This window comes from Manis javanica, chromosome 11 (assembly GCF_040802235.1).
Source record: "Manis javanica isolate MJ-LG chromosome 11, MJ_LKY, whole genome shotgun sequence".
NCBI classification, from domain to species: domain Eukaryota; kingdom Metazoa; phylum Chordata; class Mammalia; order Pholidota; family Manidae; genus Manis; species Manis javanica.
Window position 1 is genome coordinate 37,298,961 of NC_133166.1, and position 22,394 is coordinate 37,321,354.

Here is a 22,394-nt window from a genome sequence, read left to right on the forward strand (position 1 = left end):
TGGCCTTGGAAGGACATAGGCTGTAGCTGGTGAAATGAAGCTCACATGAAAGACTGTATGTAGGTAGGGTGGGCACTAGTTATCAGAAAGGCACCCAGGCAGGCAAAATTCAGCTGGCCTCCGAAGGACTGGTCAGGTCTGACTGGGAAGAGGGGAGGAGTGGGAGAGAAAACACTTGGTTGTGGCAGAACATAAGGGTGCCCTTGGGAACAGTGAGCGGTACTGGGTAAGGAGGCTGGCATAAGTTAGAAAGAGGGAGTTGGTGTGATTGTGGGGGACCCTGAACAGAAGGCAGCCTGCCTTTGCTGAGGTTCTTGAGCAAATGACAAGGGAAAGTAGTGCTTTTATTGTTAAACATTAATTTAAAGGAATACATTAAATGGGCAAAGGACATGAACACACAGTTCCCAGAAAAGTAACACAACTGACTTTTAAACAAATGAAAAGACACTCAGCCACCTCATAATTGGAGAAATGCAGATTAAAATTAAAGTGAGATGTTATTTTTTTAGATATCAGATTGGCAAAAATGCATATTATAGAAAAGACGTTCTTAATTCATTGTTTGTAGGACTACAAAGTGGTTGTCTCCTTGAAGGCAGGTTGACAACAGCTATTACAAATTACAAAATACCTTTTGACCTAGCAGTTCTACTACTAGAAAATTAATAGTGCTCAAGCAGGGGCACAAAGACCTGTGTAGAGGCATACCTTATTTTATTGTGCTCCACTTTATTGTGCTTCACAGATATTGCAGTTTTTTACAAATTGAAGCTTTGTGGTGACCCTCCATTGAGCAAGTCTATCAGTGCCTTTTTCCAACAGCTTTTGCTCACTTCATGTCTCGGTGTCATATTTGGGTAAATCTCACAGTATTTCAAACTTTTTCACTACTATTATATTTGAGTTGCTGCAATCTCACTGTGAAACTTTAACAGATAATGAGTTTCTTCTTATGGATGAGCAACTAAAGTGCTTTCTTGAGATAGAATCTATCCCTCATGAAGATGCTGTGAAAATTGTTGAAATTACCACAAAAGCTTTAGAATATATAAATTTAGTTGATAAAGCAGTGGCAGAGTTTGAGAAGATTGGCTCCAAGTTTGAAAATTCTACTGTGGATAAAATGCTATGAAACAGCATTGCATTCTACAGAGAAATCATGAAAGGAAGTGTCAGTTGATGTGGCAGAACTCACTTTTGTCTTACTTTAAAAAATTGCCACAGTCATCTCAACCTTCAGCAACCACCACCCTGATCAGTCCATAACTATCAACATGGAGGCAAGATCCTCCACAAGCAAAAAGATTACAAGTAGCTGAAAACTGAGATAGCATTTTTTTAGCAATAACATACTTTTAAATTAAGGTATGTACATGTTTTCTTTAGATATAATGCAATGTTTTCTTTAGATATAATACAATTAGTATACTACAGTATAGTATAGACTATAGTGTAGGATAAGCATAACATACGTGCTAGAAACCAAATGATTCATTTGACTCACTTTGTTACAATATTTGCTTTATTGTGATAGTCTGGAACCAAATCTGCAATATCTCTGAGATACCTGTGCTAGAGTATTCGGTGCAGCATTATTAATAATTACAAAAGACTAGAAAGAATCTAAATGTCTATAAAAAAAGAAGAGGTTTGTATGCTGATGGATATTAACTAGACTTATTGTGGTGATATTTCACAATATATACAAGTATTGAATCATTATGTTGGATACCTGAAACTAGTATGATGTATGTCCACTATACCTCAATTTAAAAAAGAAAAAGTAGGCTAATTGGATTATGCCATACTCTTACAATGGGATGCTATGCAGCCATTTAAATGAATCAAATAGATGTCTATGGAATGATCTCTAAGATATTAAATGAAATGCAAGATACAGAACTATGTATATGGTATGCTACTATTAATATATAGAGAGCATCATGGCTGAATAAGATATCCCTTGTTTGTGTGTGCCCCCTGCTCCAGTCAACAAATTGGTATCCATCATGGACAAAAGTGCTTTTGTGGGAGCTGTGGGATACAGCATTACATGCCAAAGAACCCAGAAGGAATCTTACCCACACATGCTGGGCAATAGGCATACAGACCTTGGTCCTGTCTGTGGACCCTGCAGTGGTCCATGAACTGGCCCCAGCACCTGTTAGCCCTAGTCTGGAAGCCCCTGAAAAACACAGTCTAAGACAAACACCCACAGATGAGAGTCTTTGTGAAAGTCCAGGTTTCCAGCAAAGAAGCTCCAGTATAGCTGGAGCAAAAAATACAAGTTTGGACACATTGAAGAGGGCAGTTCGTAAAGACTAGTGAAAGGGACTGCTCTTTCAAATGCAAAAGTTCAAAGAACATGAAAAAAATCCAGGAAACATTGACACCACCAAAGGATGACAGTGATCTCCTAGTAATGATCCCAAAGACATGGAGATAAGCAAATTACCCAATTAATCATTCAAAATAGCTGTTTTAAGAGAACTCCGCTGCAACAAAACACAGACAAGTTAATGAAATCAGGAAAACAATACATAAACAAAATGAGAAGTTTAGCAGAGATAGAAATCATTAAAAAGAACCAAACAGGAGTTCAGGAGCTAAAAAATACAATGAATAAAATGAAAAATGCAATAGTGAGAATCAAGAGGAGAATGGATCAAGTCAAAGAAAGAATCCATGAGTTAGAAGATAGGAAACTTGAAATTATCCAGTCAGAGGAAAACTAACAAAAAGAAATGAAAGAGAGTAAAGAAAGTTTACATGATCTATAAGATACCATCAAAAGAAATAATTTTTGAATTATTGGAATACCAGAGGGAAAAGGGGGCAGAAAGCTTATTTGCTATCCTTCAGAAATGAAGGAGAGAAAGAATTTCCCAGGAAACATAAGCTAAGGGAGTTCATCAGCACTGGTCCTACTTTGCAAGAAATGCTGAAAGGGATTTTTCAAGTTGAAATGAAATACTAATTAGTAACATGAAAACATGTGAAAGTATACAGTATACTGATACAGGTAAGTGTACAAATTCAAAATACTCTAATACCTAACATGATGGTGTGTTAACCACTTAACTCTAGTAAAAAGGATAAAGGACAAGAGTATTAAAAGTAACTAACTATAATAATTTGTTAATGAATATACAATGAAAAAGAAATTGACATCAAAAACAAAAGAAAGGGGAATAAAAGGGTAGAGTTTTTTATGAAAAGTTAAGTTTTTATCAGTGTAAAATAGATGGTTATATCTATAAATGTTTTATGTAAGCCTCATGATAACCACAAAGCAAAAACCTACAATAGACTCACAAAAGATAAAGAGAAGGGAATCAAAGCATACCACTATGCAAAATCATCAGTTCACAAAAGAAGGCAGCAAGAAAGGGAAAAAGGAACAAGGGAACTAAAAAACAGCCAGAAAACACTTAATAAAATGCACTAGTAAATCATTACCTATCAAGAATTGCTCTAATTATAAATGGTTAAATTCTCCAATCAAAGGGCTTAAAAAACAAAGCCCAACTATATGCTGACTACAGGAAACTCATTTCAGTAGTAAGGATACGCATAGATTCAAAGTGAAGAGATGGAGAAAGGTACTCCATACAAATGGGAACTAAAAGAGAGCAGAGGTATTTATGCTTTAAATTTATACTTAAAGTCTTACTTTAAGCCCCAAATGGTAACAAGAGTCAAAAGAATTAAAAGTAATGACACAGGGGTCAATTCATCAAGAAGATAAAACAATCATAAATATGTATGCACTCAACAGCAGAGTACTTAAATATATTAAGCAAATACTAACAGACCTGGAGAAATAGACAACAATACAATAACAGTGTGCGGCTTTAATATCTCACTTTCAACAATAGATAGATCATACAGACAGAAAATCAATAAGGAAATAATGGACCTGAATGACACTTCACACCAAATGGACCTAACAGACATTTGCAGAACATTCCATCAAACAGCAGCAGAATACACATTCTTTTCAAGTGCACACAAAATATTCTCCTTGATAAATCATATGATAGGTCATAAAACAAGTCTTAGCAAATTTAAGAAAATTGAAATTATATTGAGTATATTTTCCAACAATAAAGGTATAAAACTAGAAATCAGTAACAGGAGAAAAGCTAGAAAATGCACAAATATGTGGAAATTAAGTAACATACTCCTCAACAACTAATTCAAAGCAGTCAATAGGGAAATCAAAAAATATCTTGAAAATGGAAAACAATATAGCAAAACCTATAGGGTGCAGCAAAAGCAGTTTTAAGAGGGAAGTTTGTACAGAATAATACACCTACATTAAGAAAAAAGAAAACTCAAATACACAACCTAACTTTACACCTCAAAGAACTGGTAAAAGAAGAACAAAATAAGTCCAAAGTTAGCAGAAGGAAGAAAATAACAAAGATCAGAGCAGAAATAAATGAATTAGAGACCAGAAAAACAATACAGAAGATCAATGAAACTAAGAGCTGGTTTTTTAAGAATATTTTTAAAAACTGACAAGCCTTAAAGCAGAGTAAGAAAAAAATACAAGATTCAAATATATAAAATCAGAAATTAAAGAGGAGACATTACAACTGATACCACAGAAATATAAATAATCATAAAAGACTACTATGAACAAGTATATGCCAACAAACTGGTAACCTAGAAACGTATAAATTCCTAGAAGCATACAACCTACTAAGACTTAATCATGAAGAAATAGAAAATATGAACAAATGAACAGGAATAAGAAGATTGAATCAGTAACAAAAAAATCTCTCAATCACGGAAATTCCAGGACCCAACAGTTTCCTTGGTGAGTTTTACCAAACATTTAAATAAGGATTAATGCCAATAATTCTCAAATTCTAACAAAAAACTGAACAGAAGGGAACACTCCCAAACTTACTTTACAAGGCCAGCATTACCCTGATACTAAAGCCAGACAAGGACACTACAAGAAAAAAACTAAAGGCCGATATCCTGATGAATATAAATGTAAAATTCTCAACAAAATATTAGCAAAACTAATTCAACAGTACATTAAAAGGACTGTGTACCACAGTCAAGTGGGATTTATCCCTGGGATGTAAGAATGGCTTAACATATATAAATCAATAAATGTGATACACCACATTAATAGAATGAAAGATACAAATGATATCTCAATTGATGCAGAAAAAAGAGCATTTGACAAAGTACATCTTTTCATAATAAATACTCTCAGTACATTAGGTGTAGCAGGAATGTACCTCCATAGAGGAAAGGCCATATGACAAGCCTACAGCTAACATCATACTCAGCTGTGAAAGGTTTGAAAGCTTTTCCTCTAAGATCAGGAACAAGACAAAGGGAGTCCTAATACTGGGAGTCCTAGCCAGAGCAATTATGCAAGGAAAAGAAATAATAGGTATCCAGTGAAAAAGAAAGATGTAAAATTGTCTTATTTGCAGATGATGTAATCTTATATATAGAAAATGCTAAAGATTTCACCAAAAAAAACTGTTAGAATTAACCGACAAATTCAGTGAAGTTGCACGATACAAAAAATCAACATACAAAAATCAATTGCACTTCTATACATTAACAATGAAATATCTTAAAAAGAAATAAAACAATCCCATTTACAATAGCATCAAAAACAATAAAATGCTTGGAATAAATTTAACCAGGAGGTGAAAGATCTGTGCACTGAAAACTGTAAGACTTTGATGAAAGAAATTGAAAAATACACAAGTAAATGGAGAGTCTGTGTTCATGGATCAGAAGAATTAAACCGGTTAAAATGTCCACACTACCCAAAGCTGTCAATATATTCAATGTAATCCCTATAAAAATTCCAATGGCATTTTTCACAGAAATAGAAAAAATTTCTAAAATTCATATGGAACCAGAAATGGATCCTCACATATATAGTCAACTAATATTTGACAACGGAACCAAGAATACTCAATGAAGAAAGGATAGTCTCTTCCATAAATGTTACTGGGAAAACTGGATAATCACATGCATAAAAATGAAATTGGATCCCCATCTTATACCACTCACAAAATTTAACTCAAAATGGATTAAAGACTTCAGCATAAAACCCCGAACCATAAAACTCCTAGAAGAGAATCATGATAAAACTCCTTGACACTGTTCTTGACAATTTTTTAGATATGATACAAATGCATAAGCAACAAAAGCAAAAATAAGTAAGTGGGACTACATCAAACTAAAAGCTTCTGCAAAGCAAAAGAAATAATCAACAAAATGAAAAGGCAACCTACAGAATGGAAGAAATCTTTAAAAATCATGTATCTGATAAAGGGTTAATATCCAAGATATATAAGGAACTAATAGAACCAATAGCCAAAAACAATCCAATCAAAAATGGGCAGAAGAACTAAACAGGCAATTTTCCAAAGGAGATGTACAAATGGCCAACAGGTCCATGAAAACATGCTCAGCATCACTCATCATCAGAGAAATGCAAATTAAAACCACAATGAGATATCCCCTCATATCTTTTAGAATGGCTAGTATCAAAAAGAAAACAAGTGTTCGCAAGGATGTGGAGAAAAGGGAACCCTTGTGCACTATTGGTAGGAATGTAAATTTGTACAGACTCAAGGGAACACAGTATGGTAGCTTCTCAAAAAATTAAAAAGAGAACTACCATATGATTCAGCAATCACTCTTCTGGGTATAGATATTCAAAGGAAATTAAATCAGGATCTCAAAGAAATATCTGCACTCCCATGTTCACAATAGTCAAGATATGGAAATAACCTGAGTCTTTGGATGAATGGATAAAGTAGTGGTATATGTGTATATATATATATATATATATATATATATATATATATATATATATATATATATATATATATGAATATTATTCAGCTATGAAAACGAAGGAAATCCCACCTTTTGTGACAACATGGATAGACCTTGAGGGCATTATGCTAACTGAAATTAGAAAAAGATAAATACTGTGTGACATCACTTATATGTAGAATCTTAAAAAGCTGAACTCATAGAAACAGAGAACTGAATGGTGGTTGCCAGTGGGGAATGGGGAAACAGGGAGATGTTGGTCAAAGGGTACAAACATTCAGTTATAAGACAAATAAGTTCTGGGGATCTAATGTACAGCATGGTGATTATAGGTAACAATACTGTATTATATACTTGAAAGTTGCTAAGAGACTAGGCCTTAAATGTTCTCACCATGAAAAAGAAATGGTAATTACGAGAGGTGATAGAGGCGTTAACTAATGTTACTGTGGTAACCATTTTGCACTATATAAGTATCAAATCAATGCACTGCACTTGTTAAATTTGCAGTTATATGTCAATTTTATCTCAATAAAGCAGGAAATATCTCAGTAAAGCACTATAGGTATGCCTAGGGTGCCTAAATGGTTTTCTTGGCTTCACTGGAGATGGCTGGTAATTATAGATTTGCTTTGTTTATGTCACCGTATTCCTATTAGACTGATGAAAACACAAGAAACAGGTAAAGTGATTGTTTCAGTGGTAACAATGGGAAGAGATTTACTTTTCCTTGTGTTCCTTTCTGTACTGTTTGATATTTTTACCATTTAAAATGTACTTATAGACTTTGTGGTGAGCAGAGCCTGCAGTGGCTGAGGCCTGCTGGTGGGCCTTGTTGCGGGTGGATACCCAGATTCCTTACATAAGTACGAGTGGTTTTCCTGCCTGTCTGTGAGAATGGCCCAGCATGGATTCCTCCTGAGGGTACACCACACGGCCTGTGGCAATGAGCTAACCCAGTTTCTGTGTGGAATCAAACTGTCACACTAAAGAAGCCTCCTGAGGCTCAGTTGGGATTTAAGATCTGAGGAGGAAAGGCCTCCCAGCTAGTCATCTTCATCTCTAAGGTGATTTCTGACTCTGAGGCACACTGAGCAGGACTTGAGGAAGGGGACCAAGTCCTAGCTGTGAATGATGTGGGTTTCCAAGATATTGAGCACAAAAAGGCTGCTGAGAGCCTGAAGACAGCCCACAAAATCAACATGTGTGTCTGCTTCTTTCCCTACAATCATCATCACCAAAGAAAGAAGACTGTGCACTAGAGGAGTTTTCAGCCCACAGCCCTCAAGTGGAGTCAGCTAGGACAAGCTGGCAAGGCCCCAGGGCAGCCACTTGGGAAACTACTCTCAGCCTGTCCCTGGCAGAGTGGGGTGAGGAGGAGGGGAGACAGGGAGGCCCTGCATTGGGCCAGCTAGCCAACTGCATTCCCCAAACCATGCTGCACTTTTAGCTCCCTAGTTTTCTGGGTGAGCTTTATTCCCTGAAAGAAGGATGATGTGTAGATACAACCTAGCCTGTGGGGAACCCTGCTAGGAAAGGCAACTGACATTTATCAAACACCATGTGCTTGGCACTTAGATATATGTCATATTTTCAGTGGAATATAGATATCAGTAAAAAAAAGAATTTTCAGGGCCTTCTATTCAGTCTGCCTGGCCATAACGTCCCATCTTTGTACTACTAGCCTCACACCCTTCAGAGACTCCAGTGGGACTTGTTTTCCCCACTTCCTCTTCTTCTCTCCCCATAACAAGTAAATTGCAATGTTGAGGGGAAAATATGTATATTTAAAGATAAAATAATAAAGTTTATCAAAAGATCCAATAAGAAAGAGACCATTAAATTATCTTAATAAATATCAGAGATGTATTTGATAAAACCATCACTGGTTTTTAAAGTTATGTTAGAATGTAAAATTAAAAATAGTGACAATTTCAAATGCTGGTGAGTATGCAGAGAAACTGTATCTCTCATACTTACAGAAAGTGAAATTGCATTGCCATCCTAGGAAACAGTTTGGTGGTTTCTTAAAAAACTAAAGATTCACTTACTAGTGATCCTACCTCTTGACATCTATCCCAGAGAAATGAAACATATGTCTGTATAAAAACTTGTACATGATTGTTCATAGGAGCTTTTGTAATAGCCAAAAACTGGAAACAAACAAAAGGCTATATAGTAGGTGAATGGTTAAAAAATTGTGGTACACAGAGAAGGAAACCATCAACAAAATGAAAAGACAATCTATTGAACTGGAGAATATATTGCAAATGCTGTATCTGATGAGGTTAATATCCAAAATATATAAAGAACTCATACATCTCAACACCCAAAAAATGAATAGTCTGACTAAAAAATGGACAGAGGTATAAAAACAGCAAAACAGAAGGAACAAAATAGCAACAGACTCACAGACACTGAGAAGAGACTAGTGGTAACCAAGGGGGAGGACTTGCAGTGGTGGAGGGTGAAGGGGATAAATGGGCACAGTAATTCACAATCATAATATAAGTTAGTCATAGGGATGGTAGTACAGCATGGAGAATATATTCAATGATTCTGTAGCATCTTACTACATTGGTAGGTAGTAACCTCACTTGAGGGGGTGAGGATTTAATAATATAGATAACTGTTGAACCACTGTGTTGTATTTTTGAAACCAACATAAGACTGCATACCAGTGTGTGGGGGATCATGGGGAAAACAGTGTAGCACAGAGAAAGCAAATAGTGAATCTGTGGCATCTTAATATACTGATGGACAGTGACTGCATTGGGGTATGGGTGGGGACTTGATAATATGGGTAAATGTAATAACCACATTGTTTTTTCGTGTGAAACCTTCATAAGAGTGTATATCAATAATACCTTAATAAAAAAAAAGATTATATACCTATGATGCTTAAATTAAATATATATATATATATATATATATATACTAGGAACTTGAAAAATAAATGGACAGAGGACTGAATAGACCTATTTCCAAAGAAGACACACAGAGGGCCAAAGACACTTGAAGAAATGCTCAGTATCACTAATCATCAGGCACTTGCAAATCAAAACCACCATGGGATGTCACCTCACATCAGTCAGAATGCTGACAAGAAATAACAAGTGTTTGTGAGGATATGGAGAAAAGGGAACCCACGTGCACTGTTGTTGGGAATGTAAAGTAGTGCAGACACTATGGAAAATGGTGTGGGGTTCCTCAAAAAAATTAAAGAAATACCAGATAACCAAATAATTCCACTTCTGGGTATTTACCCAAGGAAAACAAAACACTAATTCAAAAAGATAAATGGACCTCTTTTTATTGCAGCATTATTTACAATAGACAAGATATGGAAGCAACCTAAGTTGCCGCTGATGGATGAATGGATAAAGATGTGGTACATATATACAATGGAATATTACTCAACCACAAAAAAGAATGAAATCTTGCCATTTGCATGGATGGATTAAGAGGATATTGTGCTAAGTGAAATAAGTCAGAGAAAGAACAAATGATTTCACTTGTATGTGAAATCTAAAAGCAAAAAACACATGAACAGACAAACAAAGCAGAAACAGACTCATAAATACAGAGAACAAACTGGTGGTTGCCATAAGGGAGGGGGTGGGGGAATGGATGAAATACGTAAAGGGAATTAAGAGGTACCAACTTCCAATTATAAAATAAGTCACAGGGATGAAATGTGCAGCATAGAGAGTATAATCTATAATGTTGTAGTAACTTTGTAGGGTACAGATGGTAACTATATCATGGTGAGCATAATTTCATAATATATAAAATTATCCAATCACTGTTGCACACCTGAAACTAATATTGTATATCAACTACACTTCAATTTTTAAAAAACATAAAAATACTATAAAAATGAAAATATTATTAAAATTTGGATAAAACTGCTGCTTGCAAAGAAAAAAAAGCTGTGGTACATCTATATTATGGAATACTACTTGGTAATAAAAAAGAACAAACTTGATACAAAGAACAGCTTGAATGGAATCTCAAGGCATTAATGCTGACTGAAAAAAGCCAATCTGTAAAGGTCATATATTAAATGATTCTATAACAGTCCCAAAATAAAAAGTTATAGGAAACAGAAAACTGATTAGTGTGGTAGCCAGGGAGGGGCTAGGGGTGGTGGCAGGCAGGAGAAAGATGTGAGGATAAAGGAATGGCATGAGATCTTTGTAGTGAGGAAATAGTACTGTATTTTGATTACAATGGTGGTTACACAAATCAGTAAAATGATTATAGAATTATACATTACACATTCACATTGTACAATGTCAGTTTTCTGGTTTTGACATTATCCTGTACTTACACAAGATACAACTATTAGGGAATGAATGGAAGGTAAACAGACATCTTTACTGTCTGTGCAAACTTCTGTGAATTTTTAATTGTCTCAAAATAAAGTTTTTTAAATGTGTTAGAAAATTACAAATAACCAATGTTTCTGTTGAGAGTAGCTCTCTCAAACATATACAAACTTTTTAAACAATGAAGCACTTAAATCCATTTTCATTAAAACAAGTAAACATCAAAAAAACAAACAAGCATACCTATAATGAGGCTATTATTTAATATTATTTTAGAAATTCTTGCCAGTACAATGAGACCTAAAACAGAAATATAAGATTTAAGTATTAGAAAGGAAATAAGATTATCTTTATTTTGCAGACAATATGGCAAAATGCCTTAAAATGTAGAGAACAACCCTGAACTCTTAGAATCAATAACGGAATTCAGGACCAAGATAATATCACAAAATCAATAGTTCAATAACCAGTTATTGAACTCTTTTCTCCATCACAAGAGTGGCAAATATATAAACAACTTAGGAATAGCCCTACTGAAGATATATATGCAAAACACATATATGTAAAAAGCTATATGATGAAAACCACAAAGCTTTACTGAGAGATAGTGAATCTTATCTGTTTCAAATTTATATATGTAACTGTAAAACAACAATACAAACAATGCATGCATTCTATGTGTCTGTAAGATTTAGAAACTCTTGCAATTACTAGTAACATAACTGTCTTGCCAATGGGTGTCAGCCCTAGGCAAGTTCACTATGGATTCAGTGTGACCAAAGAAATGACAGTAGAACGTTCTTGGGGTGAAAAGGTTATACTCAACTTTATTTCCACAGTGGCAGGTCAATCACTAAAATCTTGTCCACTCATAGCAAGTCTGCACGCAGCAGGCTGGTCTCTGCCTCTGGGCCCCTCTGTCTGCACAGCCATCCTCTGGGCTTCTGTCCTCGGCACTACCACCTCTCCAGCCTCTGCTCTGCTCTCCTGCAGCCTTGCAGCCATGCCATCGTCGTCACCCAGAGCACTGGGCGGAGCTCTTTATATCATCAATAGCAACATATTACCCACACGTGTGTAGTGAGCTAGCCAACCAGGGCCAGGTGAGAATCCTGGCCCCAGGAACTTCCATTTTATCCACAATAACCCAGTGAATTATTAGCAAAAATGTTTATATTTTGTATTGTAGCTCCCCACTACCCCAAACAGTAGCCACTGGCAACATTAATTATGGCTAGTCTGCATTTCTGAATTGGTATGCATTCTAAGTATAAAATACACAGCAGGTTTGAGGACTTTGAAAAAATGTAAAATAATTCATAATTATATTGATTACCTGTTGAAATAATATTTTGATATATACTTGGTTATGTAAAATATATTACTAAAATAGTGGTTACTACAAAATTTAAGGTTACATATATTGTCTCACCTTTGTGGCTCACATTGTATTTCAGTTGGTGTCTGAGCAGAGGGTTTCAGCCTCCCTGCAAGTTTACTCTGGATTCAGTGAGATGGAATTAACAACAGAACTTTGCAGGTAAAAGGGTTTATACCCAGCTTTACTATCATGGTGGTGGGTCAAGTGCTAGAATCACGTCTGCAGCTGACAAGTTCACAAACCATCTCAGCCTTCACCTCCTGTAGATAAAATGAGAGTTCCTGTGGCCAGGATTCTCACCTGAACCTGGTTGACTAGCTCACTGCACACATGTTGGCAATAGATGGCTGTTGACTCAATATAAAGAGCTCTGCCCAGTGCTCTGGGTGCAACTGCAAGGCTGCAGGAGAGCAGAGCAGAGGCTAGAGTGGTGGCAGCACCAAGGACAGAGGCCTGGAGGATGGCTGTGTGGGATGGCTGTGCAGGCAGGCAGAGGGGCCCAGAGGATGGCTGTGTGGGTAGAGGGGCCCAGAGGTAGAGACCAGCTTGCTGCATGCCGACTTGCTCTGAGTGAATGGGATTTTAGTGACTGACCTGCCACCTGGAAATAAAGTTGGGTATAACCCTTTCACCCCAAGAACGTTTTGCTGTCAATTTCTTTGGTCACATTGAATCCATAGCGAACTTGCCCCGGGCTGAAACCCATTGGCGAGACACCTCCACACCTCTGCCCCTCTCCTCCAGAAGCCCAGGGAGAGCACTGGTTGGAGCTCTTTATATGGCAATGCAGACAATAATGGCTCATTACCAACAGGTGTGTAAGCATGTGCCAACACAGTAGGCCAGTTACATCATTGCACATTTACAGGGGACAAGTAGATTAGGGTCAGATGAGGATCCTGGCCATGGGAACTTCCATTTCCCTACAGTTGGACAGCATGGTTCTAGCTTTTTCATATCACACATTCATGTACCTTTAGAACTTACTGGTTATTAGAATTACCTGAGAGCTTTAAAAAAGAAACTGGGTCCTACCCCATGCAATACAGTAGGTGTTGGTGGCATTGGTATGATCTTAAATCTCCCTAGATGATTCTAATGTACACCACGCTATAGAGCCCTACAGAATTCTTTTCACATTTTTCATTTCATACAATTCGGAAAGACACTCTATTGGCTAAAAAGTAACATTTGAATCTGAGTATAAAGACCTGGTCCCATTCTGGACTGATACTTCCTGTGACTGATCAAAACAAGATGTGAATTTTCCCCAGCCTATTGCCAGATTATGGCAAATGTTTTCAGTTTATACAAAATATATTGAGTTCTTTTTCTGTTTTTAAGTTTTTCATGATCCTTCGGTAAGTACAATTAATAATATTTGAGGTTGTTCTGAGTGGATGGAGTAATCCCCATATGACTGTGTTTGGACGTAGAGGATATAAAGAAGTAATTTAGGTTCAATCAGGTCAATGGAGTAGGATGGCCCTAGTCCATTGGGACAGGTGTCCTTATAAGAAGAGGAAGACACCAGAGATTGCTCTCTTTCTCATGGGCACAGATGAAAGACAGTAAGAACTCATGGAGAAGACAACCATCTGCAGGCCAGGAAAACAGGCCTCACCAAAAGCTATGCTGGCACCTATATCTTGGGCTTCTGGCCTCCAGACTGAGGAGATATATTTTTATTGTTTAAGCTGCCCAGCCTGTGAGATGTTGTTATGGCCTGAGCCTAGAAGACAAGAAGTGCTTCACCCAAGGTCAAGGTCACATGATGAGGAACTAGTAGGGGCTAGATTCATATGTACCCAGAGCTATCTGGACCCTTTCTCATTGTGTGTCAGGTCAGTATTCTCAAACTTTAGTTAGTTAACATCAAGGATTCCCTACCCTGATTTCTGGGGTATGGTGGACAGGGGAGGTAATAAGTGAAGCCCAAAATTCTGCATTTTAGTAATTCTGCAGCACTAGTAAGTGATATCCCCACCAGGTGATTCTATTGAAGGAGGTCATATTACATTTTGAGAAATGCTTATCTAATCTAAGCCTAGAGGGTCAAAGATGCAGTAGGGAGCAGGCAACCCTCAAGGGACATGCATATCAAATTTCTAAAAAGATACACAAAAAACATTAGCCTCTGAGAAAGAGACTTAGGGGTCTGGTATGAGAGTGAAATTTATTTTTACATTTTGTTTTGTGGTTCTTAAACTTTAAGCATGCACAATTTTTCAACTAAAAAACTAACTTAGAAAAAGATAATTAATTTAAAGAGCTTATTATTATTAACACATTACCCAATAAATAGGTGTAGGTGCTCAGTCAGTAAATAGTCCTTTCTTTTTTTGTCTTCCACTCAAAACATTTGCCATCCCTTCCCTTCACTCCCTACACCCACCCAAGTTATCTCCACTTTGCATCTGATCAGTAAATACTAATTTGATGCATATTGTATGCTGGGCACTGTTCTAATGATATAGCTGCTCATATAAAACAGACAGTCCCTCCCTCCCTACCTGCATGGATCTTCCAGTCTCCATCCTCACCTCCAGCAATTTTGATTTCTTCATTTCTGCCTCCTTAGCTTTATACAGCCCATCCCCACACACAAACCTCAAGCAGCCTTCCCACCCCTCCTTCAGACCCTGACCTAAATTCTCCACCACCGAGCCTCCACACTCCCAGGACATTCTCAGCACATAGACTTCACAGGAACTTGGGCCAGCTTCCTGCTACCCTCTGGTGGGACTCCCTGGGCCCACAGTCCCTCTGACTTCATATCTACTATCCCTTGGGTGGGCAGGTCCTGGGGATCTCTGTGCCCAGAATATACTGGCTTTTCCTGGACCCTGTGGCTCAGAGCTGGGATCTCTGTGACTCTTTGGAGAAGCAATGCTGTATGTATGGGAGAGCAGTAGTACTATGGGTGTGCGTGTGTGTGTGTATGTGTGTGTGTGTAGGGGTTGGGGAGGTGTAAGGTGAAGTACATTTATGTACGGGAGAGCAGTAGTACTATGTGTGTGTGTGTGTGTGTGTGTGTGTAGGGGTTGGGGGGGTTGTAAGGTGAAGTACCTTTATGTATGGGAGAGAAGTAGTACTATGGGTGTGTGTGTGTGTGTGTGTGTGTAGGGATTGGGGGGGGTTGTAAGGTGAAGTACATTTATGTACGGGAGAGCAGTAGTTCTATGGGTGTGTGTGTGTGTAGGGGTTGGGGGGGACGTAAGGTGAAGTACCTTTATGCATGGGAGAGCAGTAGTACTATGGGTGTGTGTGTGTGTGTGTGTGTGTGTGTAGGGGTTGGGGGGTGGTAGGGTGAAGTACATTTATGTACGGGAGAGCAGTAGTACTATGGGTGTGTGTGTGTGTGTGTAGGGATTGGGGGGTTGTAAGGTGAAGTTCATTTATGTACGGGAGAGCAGTAGTACTATGGGTGTGTGTGTGTGTGTGTGTGTGTGTAGGGGTTGGGGGGTTGTAAGGTGAAGTACATTTATGTACAGGAGAGCAGTAGTACTATGGGTGTGTGTGTGTGTAGGGGTTGGGGGGGTCGTAAGGTGAAGTACCTTTAATAGGATTCTTTTATTCTTTCTTTTACTCTTTTATCTTATGCTGAAAGTAATTCATACTTTTACAGAAACATCAGAGAAGAGAGACATGCAAAAGAAAGATTTAAACAACTCCCATAATCCTACCTGTTCACACCTGGAGCAGCAACAGAGGGGAAAAAGCACTAGGCCAGGAGCCAAGAGACGACTTGTGTGCTCACTGTCCCCTCACTGTGTGACCCTTGGCAAGCCCCTTCCTTCTCAGCCTCCACTTACCCATATACAAAGTGAATCCTCCAATTAAGTGGCCCCTGGATTTCCTCCTCTGATTCTAAGTCAGTGGTCATATGCAGTCTCCTCACATTAGACCCTTAGGAAGTTCCAACTTTCAACTAATACAAATACTGAAAAGCAGTAGACTAAAATAAGTTACAATAATTAGGGAAAAAAACATGAGTTCTGAAAATGGACAAAAATGCTTAAAAACACTTAAAGGGTTGAAAATTGCCTTATGAAGCATGAAAATAATAGGCACCAAAGGAAAAATACCAGCAACTGAAGAATACTCACTTTCAATCAAAATGTTGTATTCAAGAGAGTGCTTTCAGAAAAATTGCTTTAAGCCCAGCCATGTCTCTGTGGGAGTGTCTCACCACTGGGTTTCAGCCCCAGGCAAGTTCACTATGGGTTCAGTGTGACCAAAGAAATGACAGTAGAACGTTTTGGGGTGAAAGGGTTATACACAACTTTATTCCCACGGTGGCAGGTCAATCATCACTAGAATCTCATCCACTCAGAGCAAGTCTGCATGCAGCAAGCTGGTCTCTCCCTCTGGGCCCCTCTGGCGTGCACAGCCATCCTCTGGGCCTCTGTCCTGGGTGCTACCACCACTCCAGCCTCTGCTCTGCTCTCCCGCAGCCTTGCAGCCCTGCCACCATGTTGCACAGAGCACTGGGTGGAGCTCTTCATAGAGTCAATAGCAATGTATTTCCCACACGTGTATAGTGAGCTAGCCAACCAGGGCCAGGTGAGAATCCTGGCCACAGGAATATTCATTTTATCCACAGGGAGGCAGACACAGAGCTTCTGTCCCACTCCCCATGTCCTTGGTAAAAGTTTGAGATCCCCAATCCTGGTGAAATAAAGACCAGACCAACAGCGACATGCACACACCCAGCAAGCATTTACTGGTTCTCTTCTTGCCAGGCTTGGTGGTGGGCACTGGGGATATGAGGCAACCAGGGCTTTCCTGCCATCCTCCCACCGCAGGGGCTCACAGCAGTCTGAAAAAGCAGACACATATCTACATGTCCGATTCCAGTCCAGGGTAAGGCGAGGCAAGCACTGGGAGTTGTGGCAAATGGACAAAGGCAGGCAGGCCACGGCCCTGTCCTTCTAGCAGCCATGGATCTGTAGAAACTCAGCCTCCCTCTCTTTAGGAAAATGTTCCAGTTATTTTTGCTGTAAAAAAATGATCTCAATAATTAATGCCTTAAAACATTCATTTTATTACGCTCAGGATTCTGTAGGTCAAGAATTCAGATTGGGCATGGCAGGAATGGATTGTCTGTGCTCCAAAATGTCTGAGGCCTCAGCTGGGAAGACTTGGTGGCAGGGGGTGACTCAAACGCAGGGGGCAGAAGTCACATGGAGGTCTCTGTGTGTGGCCTAGGCTCTCACAGTGGGACCCCATCAGCCTTCCTATGTGGAAGCTCAGGACCCTAAATAAGCATGAGTGTCTCAGCAACCAGGGCCTTTTCCATCCTCACTTCAGAAGTCCTGAAGTCTCCCTTCCCTAAATTCTCTTTTAAGAGCAGCCACAGGCCTGCCAAACTGACAGGAAGGGCAATCAGACCCCACCTGACTGGAGAACAGTGAGATTCTAAGAAAGCAAATGGGCCATCTTTGACGCACTCTACCACCTCCAGGTGCACCCAGGGCCCCATTTACTGCCCCACATGGGCAGAGCCCAGCTAGAGGTAAGATGGCAAAAAAGCTGGGCCCTTCCCACCCAAATCATGACTTCAGTTTCTATTCCTCCCTGACGACTTTACGTCTCCAGCCCAGAGCTTTCTTCTGAGCTTCAGACCAGTATGTCCAACTGCCTGCCTACTTTATCTTTCTGCGCCGCAGTTTCTTCTGAACAATAGAAATGCTGACAGTTATCTGTGTCAGAGTGGCTGTGAGGATTAACCAAGATCAATTTACAGTGCATTTAGGGTCATGCCTAGAGCGCCTAAGTGCTTGGTAAGTCATGATTTGACATCTCTATTTTTATCTTAAAGACTGTTCAAACTCAACATCCCCAAAACTGAGCTCACAATGTGCTGCCCCCCCAACCTCAGTGCTCCCTGTCGCTGTGAATGGGTTGTCACCACTCCTTCTGCCCAGGCAGAGACCCAGCAGGCATCTTTCATACCTCTCTCACTTCCCATATCCAACCCAACCCCATGTCTTGACAAATTTACTTTCTAGATGTTTCTCTAATTCTTCCACTCTTCTCCATCTCTACCCTAACACCTTAGTCCAAGCCACAGTCTTGGACTCAGGCCTCCTCACTGGTCTCCCAAATTCACTAGGTCCAGTGCCCCTTCCCCCTCCCCTCATTCATTCTTCAGACAGCAAGCAGACGGAGTATTTTCAAAATGTAAAGCTGATTGTGTCAATCTTCTTGATTAAGACCCCTTAACACTGGTGGCTCTAAAGAAAAGGCAATGCCTTTAAAAAGCCTACAGTGTCCTGTGAGTCTGGCCCCTGCCTCCCTCCCCCACACTCACTGTGCTCCCTGCTTGGCGCAAGGTCTTTGTACAGGCTGTTTCCTGGGCCTGGAATGCCCATGCCCCCTCCCACAGCACGCCCCCTCACTTGGGAGGGCGCTCCGCCCCTTCTGCAGGGAGGCCTTCTCTGCCCCTCTTGATGAGATTCCCCCACGCACCCATCAGACCCTTGTAGCCCCAGGTGCATCTCCTTTGTAGCACTTGTTACAGTGGGCATCTACATTCCTAGAGGGATTATCTGATTAATCTCTCTCCTCTCCAAAACCCTGTAGGTCCCCATCAGGGCAAGGCCCATGTCTTGCTCACTATTGTATCTCAAAAGCCTTAAACAGCACGTAATGCAAAGTTCAATAAATATTTCTTGATGGGAGGGACGGAGGGAGGGATGGACGGATGGACGGATGGATGGGAGAGGAGAGGGTCCAGGGCCACTGCATACATTTAGACAATGTTGCTGAATGAAGAAGTGGGCAGGTTGGGCAGAGCCCAGAGGAGGATTCACACATCCACCTGATTTTCCTACCTTTAGGCAGGCACAGGCCAGGAAGGAATCTGTTAGGATGGAGGAAAAAGTAATTGTCAGAACCTGCACCGCTCATCCTCCCCTGCCCTGGGGCCTCTCTGCTGGAGGTGTTGGGAGACTTGAACACTTTCACCTGCTTCCAGCATTTAGCACGGCACAGCCAGTAGGGACTTAAAGGCTACCTGCTCCAACCACCTTCTTTTCCAGTTAAGAATCAGCCAGGCAGCAAGACTTGCTAAAGTTCACACAGCACCCCTGGGGGATGCAAGGATGCACAATTCAGGGCTTAGGCTCTGAGGGACCTGGGATCCATTCTGACTGCTGTTCACATAACTCCTTCCAGGCTCTTTCCCCTGGGGCAGGGAAGAATTGAAGTCTCACCACCTGAATGGCTACCTGACCACACCCCAAAATCCCAGGTGAATTTCCTCAGTGACCCTCCTGCCATGCACTCTGCCTGCCACCACAAAAATACCCACGATGACTTGGCCCCCACTCATTCTTAAGACCAGAGAACAGACCTTCAACATGGTTGAGTGTCACAGCTCAGGCTGCTTTGAGGAAATACTAAGGAATAAGCTCTCTGTTTCTAAAGTCTAGTGCCCAGTCTTTGTAGCCTCATATTGTCCATTTGTCCATGTAACCTTGGGCAAGGGACTTCACATCAATTTTACAAGAGGACACTGAGGCAAGGAGGAGTTACATAATTTCTACCATACAGGGTTGCTATAAGCCTCAAGATTATGGAGGCAAACGGTGGTTATCCATAACTCCCAGATCCTGAAGTTAAAGGTGGTTAGTGGTCAGGGGCCATTTGCATCAATAATGACACTTTAATTAGTGCAGGGCTTTGCAATTTACAAAAACCAACCATACCCTTTGAAGCTCTGTGAATTTGTTCACAAATAACTATTACTATAGGATCACAAATAATGTGCCAGAGACCCTCTAGGAAATGTATGTGCCTCTCTAAATATATGCTTTCAGACACTGCAACAAGTTAGATGGAGAGATCTAGGGCAATGGAGAGAAACACTCTCTAATGACCCTCAAAGGGGACCTAACTGGTCGTCTTCTGTGAAGACTAGTCTTGCCCTAGTCTTTGAGCCCAAAGCCATGTTGGTGAGGTGTGAGGGCCAGTGCTGATGGCCATGCTGAGAGGATCCCAGATCAGTTGAAAGTGCCCTTTCCCTGGACTAGAAGAGCTGATGCTGGCAGAGCAGGACAGCCAGACTGACACAGGGCTGTCTCACACCTCCTGCACCAGATGGTTTCTCTATCTCTATCCCAAGCTCCCCCCTTGGGGATGGCACTCCATCCTCAGCACCATGGCATCCTCACATGCGCACCACAAAAGCAACCCAGGAGCTCCAGCCTCTAGCCTGCTGGTTAGTGCCTGAGTGAAGCAGGGCACAACCCCTAAGCAGCCTCTTCTCACTTCAACCTCCCAGCCCAGCTCACACTCTCAGGCACAGACTCCAGAACCCCTTTACAGAGATAGCACGCTTTCTACTTGTCCAAGTTGTTCCTCCTCTTCTATCTTCTTCCCTCTCCCCATGTGAGACCCAGCAGACAGATGAGGAACTACTACCCAGCAGTAAAAAACAAACTCCTTTTGAGTGGTGACCCTCCTGTCCCTGGAGGAGTTCAAGCAGAAACTGAACACCCACTGTGAGCAGCAAGACCAACCCAAACTCAGCTGCCAGCTCCTGCAGCCTCTATTTGTGTGATCCATCTCCCATCTGCTTCTGTGTTTGGGCCCACCTAGGCTCTAGAAAGCAACCTCTCAGCCCCTTGCCCTACTGGCCCTTTCCAACAGCAGAGCTCTTTGTCTTCCACAGAAGAGTCTAGCAGCATGGCCTGCTCCTGGACCCTCCAGGAGTTGACCTAACTACTTTCTCAGACTTTTCTCCCACTACTAGAGTTCACCAGATGAACTGAAATATTCATGGGACCCTCATACTGCATACTCTCCCACCTCCATCCTTTGCTCAGCTGTCCCCTCTGCATGGGAGGCTCTTTGTCTGGGGTGAGCCCCTACCCCCTTGCCCAACCTGTCCTTCAAAATCCAACTGAATAGCCATCTCCTCTGTGAAGCCCTCCCAAATTACCTAGGATTCTTCCTTAATGCCTTATCTACACCTATCTTCTGAAGATAATTTCTATCTTGGGAGGTTTCCACACTTACTGGTAATGTGCCCCACCCCGACATTAGTCTGTAAGTCTTTTATGTGGCATCAGGTGTCAGTCATCTTGTTGGCATCTGGCATAGCTCTTTGCCCACAGCAGGCACTCAATGTGTGTTGAATGAGTTAGTGATGAATCCAGTGTAAAAATTGCTGTTCACCACTGTACTTAAGAATGCTTGTCACAAAAGTGCTCAACAAATATTTGCTGAGTGAATGAGCTTATAATTCTAGACCTCTTGGAGACTTTTACAACGAACTATGTTGGACATGCAAAAAAGAGAATATAACAAAAAACCTTGTACCTACCACCTAGCTTATGAAGTAAAACACCACGGACAGTTAAAACTCTGGGTACCTCTCCCCAGTTCTACTCACCTCCTTCCCTCTGGAGAGGTACCGCTATCCTGACTCAGGGGCTTATCATTCCCAAGCCACTACCCCATGTCACTGTTTATAGCACAGGAACAGGGAAGTGTAAGGAGCAGTGACCTCACATGAGGCTGGGACACTGGGAACAGTACCAGACTGGAGCTGAAAGGCAACTCTGATCCTTATTGAAAGAGAACTAATTTTTACTTACTGGAAATAAATTAGAAAGAAACCATATAAAAGAGAATAGTGCCTAAATTCACTTAAGATTTCTGGAAATTTAAAATTTGATTTCTCTTAGATCTATTTCCATACATCACAAATTAGCTAAAGTAATTTTAATTTGTCTAGAAGAACATGGGTCTTTATTATTTACACTTCTCTTAAAAAAAGTGAGAAAAAGGATTGTAAGAGGCATTGCGATATACTGACAGAAGCCCTAGACATCCTG

The 22,394-nt window shown here is 40.4% G+C and overlaps 1 long non-coding RNA gene and 1 pseudogene across 2 annotated transcripts in view; both read left to right on the top strand.

Annotated features, from left to right (window-relative positions):
• Nucleotides 1-22,394, top strand: part of LOC140844388 (uncharacterized) — a 33,262-nt gene that overhangs the window by 1,465 nt on the left and 9,403 nt on the right. For both annotated transcript variants that reach the window (XR_012122625.1, XR_012122624.1), the window contains exon 2: nt 12,623-12,705. This is a non-coding gene — a long non-coding RNA (uncharacterized lncRNA). The remainder of the gene's footprint in view (nt 1-12,622; nt 12,706-22,394) is intronic.
• LOC108393903 (PDZ domain-containing protein 11 pseudogene) lies at nt 2,989-8,096 on the top strand (annotated as a pseudogene).